Consider the following 7,863-nt stretch of genomic DNA (forward strand, 5'->3'; position numbering starts at 1 on the left):
GCGAATAACTGTTAATGGAGACTGTTAGTGGCTAACAATACGTCGTGTGTCATAGCAGACGAGGTGATAAACAGGAGTCTTTCGTGTGGTAGGGGTCAAGGACATGGAGGGGGGTTCAGGCCCTATAGTTATAGAACTCGATATTGAAGACCGGAGGGCTGGAAGGGCTCCAAGTGGAAAATGAGATGTTGTTCCTTCATCTGGAGCTAGAACACTGCTGCAAGCCTGAGACAGGGATGTTGGCCAGGGAACAGGGTGATGTGTTAAAGTGGCAGGCAACCGCAAGGTCAGGGCCTTTAGTTTCTGCGGGCAGAAGCGGGATGTTCTGCGAAGCAGTCACCCAGTTTATGCTTCATGCTACGTTGGGGAAACGACACTGTGAGCAGAGAATGCGGTGGAATGAAATTGCAGCAGGGAGACTGGATGACAAACAGCTGTTCGGGAAAGTCTTTGCCGCTTGCAATTCTGAGAGCAATCTCAAATGTATTTCATACTGAGCATGTCTCAGGTCGCTCAAGTGGTCTGGGGCATTACCTGCGTGCGTGCTTTCTGGCTCGTTGGTCTAGGCGTATGGTTCTCGCTTAGGGTCTGTTACTGCGCTGATTTGCGAGAGGTCCCGGGTTCAAATCCCGGACGAGCCCGTGTTTTTTTTTTAACTTGACTTGTGCAAAACTGCCTGATTAACTTTCTCAAAACGCACCTTCGTGAAACCAGCGTGGGCTGCCTGGAGTACGAATGAGGCAGAAAACAGAGAAATGAAATGGTTGGAGATCGTGTTCAACAAGCTACTCGGATGCTGCCTGAACTGCTGTGCTCTTCCAGCACCACTAATCCAGAATCTGGTTTCCAGCATCTGCAGTCATTGTTTTTACCATAGTGCTCAACAGGTTGACGTGAGTGGTGCGGTGTTTGAGGAATGTCAGCAATCAAGGTAGATTGGAAAATTGGGACAGCTCTCCTCGGAGAACCGAACTTTTCCAAGTCATGAGGGACCTAGAAACAGGAAATAATGTTGTGAAAATGCTCCCACGCCTGAAAGGATCCATAACGATTCGGCAGAATTTTAGAGTCACGAGGAAAAGAAGTAAAAGTGACATTAGGAAGAACGTTTTCGTACAGGGAGTGGTGAGGGTCAGTAAGTCCCTGTCTGACATTGACAAAGAGGAAGATTCAATGGACCCAAAAGGGAATTCGGTGGTCACGTTCAGATGTGCAGATTTCCGCTGAGAAGGCGAGAGAATGAAATGAAACGACTAGAGTCACACGTTTACTTAAGCGTAGAACCAGCAGAGCGAAGGTGGGCCGCAGAGCCTCCGTCTGCGCTGTGACACATGTTGTGATTCAGTGTGAAATCACAGTTCGACCGACAGAATGTGGGAATTTAGAAAAAAGTTTATATTTACACAGCCTCCATACGTCTGCGAAACAGCATATCACACGACAGCAGTGGAGGTCTTTGACATCAGGCTCGAAGGTGCCTGCCGCGTGCCAGACAAAAACCTGAAGTGTTCTGTGCAACGAGCGCCTCCAAGCGGCAGCAGAGTGGCGCAGCGGGAGCGTGCTGGGCCCATAACCCAGAGGTCGATGGTTCGAATCCATCCTCTGCTATCGTACACTGTCACCTTGATCTGCTTTCTTCTGGAAATTGCCGAGTGTCCAAATGGCATGTCCGCATCGATCCACTCCATTCAAGCGGCTTGGTTTTAGAGGTCTCGATGATATTCTGTTCTTGGTCGGTTTCCTCTGAACTGAATCGCAAAACCAATTCTCTACGATGCTAATGAGCTGGTAAAGTTGAAACCCATGCCTTGCGGTTTCGGCCATTCCCTGCAGTAATTCGCCACCCTGGTTCTGACGTGAATGACAAGCATGTCCGAAACCGCATCACGACTCAGACATCGTCCCCCACTATGAGGACGGATACCACCGATTGGGAATAACCTCAGAGAGAGAGAGAGAGACAAGTGATAGACAATCGCCGTGGAATCGATGGGCTGAACGGCTTCTGTCTGCACGAGAATGATGCTACGTGTTTATGCCGTCCCACTGCCTGGCTCTGGGACCGGAGGGCTGTAAGGTCTCCAAGTGGAAAATGAGGTGTTATTGTTTCATCTGGAGCTGGAACACTGCTTCAAGCCTGAGACGGAGATGTTGGCCAGGGAACAGGGTGGTGTGTTAAAGTAGCAGGCAACCGCAAGTTCAGGGCCTTTTTAGTGAAAATGACACCTCTCACCCAAGGGATTCAGAGAGAGGGAGACAGCAGAAGTGCAAAAGTGCTAGATCACTTTTCCACATAAGCATCTTCGTTAAACGAGATCGGATTGCCAGAAGTAGGGGATGGGGATGAGCTACCATTGCAGCGAACACAGCGAAGGGCAACACTTGTTCAAAGTTAGAACAAGTCTTGCAGATTGTTCGCCCACACAATCCGAGTCTGAATGAATTCTCCAGCTGCGTTATTGCTCAAATCTGAGAGTGAAATTTCAGGAAGCGGGGAATTGAAGTGATTGGAGACAGCGCTGAACAGGTTGTCGTGAATTGTGCCGTGTATGAGGAATGTCAATAATGAAGGCAGATTGGAAAGTTGGGACAGTTCTCCTTGGAGAACAGAAATTTGAAATCTGGCCCAGTTGACGTTTTCCAAGACATGAGGGGTCCAGACAGAGAAAATAATACAATGAAAATGGTACCACGCCTGAAAGGATCGCTAACAATTAGGCAGAGTCTTGAGCAAAGCAAGTAAAAATGACATTATGAAGAACGTTTTCGGCCAGAGAGTGGTTAGGGTCAGATTTACACAGTTGCACTGTCACCCTTGTAGAGCTCTGAGTTGTCTTGTCCTCTTCTGTCGCTGTGTTCTGATCTCAAGTGTGAAACCTCTTCCCTCAGATGGTAATGAACTGGTGAAGTAGAAACACATGACTTGCTGTTTTTGTCCATTTCCTGCAGACGCCCTTGTAACAAAATACTTTCTGCAGGATTGCTGTGTCATTTCAAATTCTGAACACCAAACAGGAATTTGTTGCAATGTGGGGTTGAAGTGTTTTAAGTAAAGTGTTCTGAGCAGGAAGCCTAGTGAAGGGTTAGGTGGGTTTTTGTTTTAAACTGCTCATTTCTTTCAGCCCCCAACAATGTACTTCCAATGCTGTTCGAAGGAGCGGTGAATCAGTAACTGGTATCATCAGAAGTCTTACGATTTTCAGTACTGCAGGTATTGCATTGTTGTATCAGCATTGTAAAGGTCACTGGCAGCAGCGGGAGGTGTGGGTTCTATTCACTGGAAGCGATGAAGCAGTTAGATAACACATATATGAGAGGGCAGAGTGGGACTTGTCTTTCAATTTGCAGAAGTTGGGAGGTTGTGGGAGCTGTGGTTCTGGGCAAACACAACTGCAGTAAATTATAGAAGCCCTACAGTGTGGAAGGAGGCCATTCAACTCATCAAGTCCACAATGACCCATCGAACAGCATGCCACCCAGACCCACCCTATCTCGTCGTTTCTGCTGGTGGATTAGACTAGGTAAAAGAATTAGGGGTAGGTTTAAGGCAGAGGAGGAGGGACTACGTTTCCTGGAGAGTGGTGAATCTGTAGAATTCTTTGCCCAATGAAGCAATAGAAGCAGGCATATTCAAGACACAGTTCGATGGGATTTTGGATGGTAGGTGAATTTAGGGTAGTCAGGATAATGCAGGTAAGAGGAGCTGAGATGATGGATAGATCAGCCATGACCTTAAAGAATGGCGGAGTAGGTTCGATGGGCCAAATGGCCTCTTTCTGCACTGCAGGGATTTTATGATTGCTTCATATGGTGTATATCGGATATTCACTGTTGTACACGCTGCATGGCTATGATTTTTCACCTTCTAATATAGTAATGGAATTACATCCTGTATTTCTTGTATTCATTTTTATTTAACAGGTCAGCAGGAAGTCTTTCAGCAACTTTACTGGCTTTCTTTCCTGAAGCAGCCTTGACATTTCATTTTCATATCCTTGATTCAGCTCCATTTCCAGCACCTTTGTAGGAAGGTTGTTCCAGGTCATTGTCACCTAAATGAAGTTTTCCTCTTTATATACCTAATGCTACCTTGCTGAATGAGGGCTTTCAGGTTTCTGTGTCATGGATAATATATGATTAGCAGGTATCTGGCAATCTAAGGAATTGTCACCGATGTTATGTTCATTTGACTGTACTGACCGTGACTTATTTCGTGATTTCTTTTGCAGGAAGACATGGGGAAAGAAATCTGAAACCAAAAGATACATCAGCTTCTGACAGAGCCACTTGATTCATTGGGACTTGAATATCAGCAGCCATTCCAGTCGAGAAGAAATGTTTGCTTTTGTCTGTTTGGACCCTGGTGTGGCAGGAAGAATACTGATACACCCGAATGAGGGAGATTCAGTGCAGTGACTGTGAAAAGTACAGTACTTCACACCACTTACTCAGCTTGGAGGATCAAAGAGACCGTTCACTTGCTCTCCGTGCGGGAAGGGCTTCACCCGCTCCTCCCACCTGCAGAGACATCAGTGAGTTCACCTACCATCGCAGGGGGATTGAAGGAGCTTTGGCCGAGTGCCATTATCGACTGCATTAATAACCCAGTTCTGGGGACTCCTGGGTTTGAATCTCACCAAAACAGATGGCGGATTTGGAGTTCAGTCAGAAATCTGGAGTTCAGAATCTCATTATGATCTTCGGGGAACAAACACCCCAATCTGATTCACTCATGCTTTAGGGGAGGAAACTGCCGTTGTGGGAAAGGATTCACTCAGTCGTCCCAGCTGCATCCTTTCCCTGGTCTGGCCTATATGTGACTCCAGACCCACAGCAGTGTGGTTGACTCTTGACAGCCCATCTGCAAATGCACGGGGAGAATCTTACTTGGATACAGACTTATGGGTTGCAATTGCTGAGTGAAGCAATACTTCCTCCAGGCTAAGGCTGCACCAAGGATCGAATTACAAAGGGACAACTCAGCTGACCAATAGTGAAGAAAGTGGGATGCAGGGGAGTGTGTGTGTGTGTGTGTGTGTGTGTGTGTTTATAAAAAAGCTACTTTGTGTGCACCTTTTTGCTGGGACGATCTGAAGCTGCAACAAAGTTGGGTCCCAACAAAAGTTACCTGAACCTACCGTCGGACTCTGACTTTACCAAGCATGCACACATGCAAACACACACTCTCGCAGCCAGACTCAAGTGTATGCACACAGTCACTCACTCTCATGCATGCACACATAGATAAGACTATGGGGTGAATTTGCATTTTCAGAATTATGTTTGAAGATACATTCTATTTTGCTCAAAGTGAGAGTGCGCAGGATAAGTCTGTGAGAGGATGTGTGTGTGGGTGAGAGTGTGGGTGGGTACATGTGTGTGCATCTGAGAGAGCGCATATATCTGAGAGAGTGCCTGTGTGAGTATGTGAGAATGTATGGCTGTATGTGAGAGACAGAGAGACAGAATGTGTACAGTGTAGTGGGGTCACCTGTAATGTAACATGAACCCAAGGTCCTGGTGGAGGCCATCCTCATGGGTTCCAAACTTGGCTATCAGTCTCTGCTCGGCCACTAGAAATGATTAAGCAGTTACACAATAGACACGGGAGGGGGCAGGGTGAGACTTGTCTTTCGATTTGCCAAAGGTGGAAGGCTCTGGATGATGTGATCGAGGGCAAACACAACTTGGAGGACCTTCGGCTCAGAGAGGTGGAGCTGGAAGCCAGGTTGCTGACACGCTGGGAGGGCAAGGAGGAAAGTTAATCAGATGCTTTTTATTCCGGGAGATGGTCTTTCCCTCCGGACAGAGCCTTCTGATGGGATCTGTGGACAGGGTCAGGAGGGTGTGAGCCTGGGTCAGGCAGGTAAAGGGGACCTGAGAGAAGGCTGCAGGGGAGAGGAGCTAACTGTGGGGTGGTGGGAGTAAGAACAACGTTAGGGATGGGGAGATAAGGGACAGAATAGTGACGGGGATTGACTCCGTTCTCTGCAGTTGGCAGCAGAAGCACAGATGGCATCAGAATCTGATGCCAGGATTCAAGAACCGCTGTGCTCTGGGCTGCAGAAGTGGGAAAGGGAAGTGCAATGGGTGTGGTCCAACAACGTCAGCAGGACACAGCCTCTGATGAGGCTGCATGAGAAGATAAAAGCTGCAAAGACAAAGCAGAACCTCAAAGCACTGGGTGGGATGGTGGCTCAGTGGTTAGCAATGCTGCTTAATAACGCCAGGAGCCTGGGTTTGATTCCACCCTTGGGTGACTGTCTGTGTGAAGTTTGGCATGTTCTCCCCCTTGTGTCTGTGTTGGTTACCTCTGGGTGTTCTGGCACTTTAGGGTGGATCAGCTGTGCTAAAGTGTGCAGGTGAGCTTGCATCTTGGATGACCATGTTAGTTTTGGTTCCTTCATTTGTAAATCCCAGAACATTTTTAAACTTACATTCTCAGGATAGCTTTTAACAATAGTTGTCATCTCAGCTCAGATAATGGATTGAAGGTGAGACATTAAAGTCTGTCTGTGTCCCAATGTTAGGTCAGACTGATTCTATTTCTAAAGTGGGAGCTACAGAATCTTACATGGATTTATGCAGTTTTTGAGTAATTCGGAATAAATGGAATTCTGCAAGGAAGTGTACAAACAACTGACCAGGAACACGATAGGCAACTACCAGCTGATCTGACCAAAGAGCACAACCGTGAACTGACAGCATTCATCAAGACTTCTGATCCAATCCTTCCAGAAGCTTAGCATCCACGGACTAGTTGAATCCGTGGGTGTGTCAGTACTTTACACCAGCATTCCTCATGACGATGGCATCACGGTAACAGCTTCAGTACTCAATACCAACAACTGCCAATCTCTGAGCACTGTCCTACAACTCATCCGCTTCATTCTCAACAACAACATTTTCACCTTTGGCAACCAGTTCTTCATCCAGACACATAGAACAGCCATGGGGACCAAATTTACACCCCAGTATGCCAACATTTTCACGCAGAGGTTCGAACAAGGCTTCTTTTCTGCACAGGACCTCCAACCAACACTATACACCAGATATATTGATGACATTTCTTCCTCTGGACCCATGGTGAGGAGTCACTGAAACAACGATACTGTGATATTAACAAGTTTCATCCCAACATCACACTCGCCACACTCTTTAGTATCTGTCTCATTTTTGAACACATGCAGCTCTATCAAGGATGGATATCTCAGCACTTCTCTGTACCACAAACCCACGGATAACCTGATAGTGCTACACTTCTCTAGTGAAACATTCTCTCTCTCTCTCTCTCTGTCTGTCTGTCTCTCTCTGTCTCTCACACACACACAAGTATGCATTTAGACAAATACGTGCTCCTCCAAACCAACACACTCACACAGACTCTCTCTCATACACATGCGCTCTCTCAAATGCTCTCTCTCTCACACACACCCTCTCACAAACTTGTACCCCATTACACTCTCTCACACACACATGATCACTCAGTTTCTCCTGCACACACTCACACACATAAAAGTTTGTGGGTTGAATTTGTACTTGCAGAATCGCATTGTATTTTGCTCAAAAGCTCAGACACGTAAGATTCTGTAATACCACGATAGAAATAGAATCCGTCTGACCTAACATTGGGACACAGACAGACTTTAACTTAACACCTTCAATGCATTATCTGATTGAGATGACACCTATTGTTAAAAGCTATTTTGAGAACGTAACTTTTGAAAAGTTCTAGAATTTACATGTGAAGGAATCAAAACTAACATGGTCATTCTAAAAGATGGTAGAGGTCAGCTAAAGTTGTTTGATATTCCATTCCATGACACTGCAATCCTGTTGCTATAAAGTCTGTGTGTTATGATT

General features: G+C 46.4%; 1 non-coding gene across 1 annotated transcript; it reads left to right on the forward strand.

Moving 5' to 3' along the window:
* The first annotated feature begins 1,536 nt into the window (after positions 1 to 1,536).
* On the forward strand, positions 1,537 to 1,608 carry trnam-cau (transfer RNA methionine (anticodon CAU)). Its single transcript has one exon. It is a non-coding gene; the product is annotated as a tRNA-Met (tRNA).
* Positions 1,609 to 7,863: the final 6,255 nt, after the last annotated feature.

The sequence above is a fragment of the Chiloscyllium punctatum genome, chromosome 36 (genome assembly GCF_047496795.1).
Source record: "Chiloscyllium punctatum isolate Juve2018m chromosome 36, sChiPun1.3, whole genome shotgun sequence".
Classification (NCBI taxonomy): domain Eukaryota; kingdom Metazoa; phylum Chordata; class Chondrichthyes; order Orectolobiformes; family Hemiscylliidae; genus Chiloscyllium; species Chiloscyllium punctatum.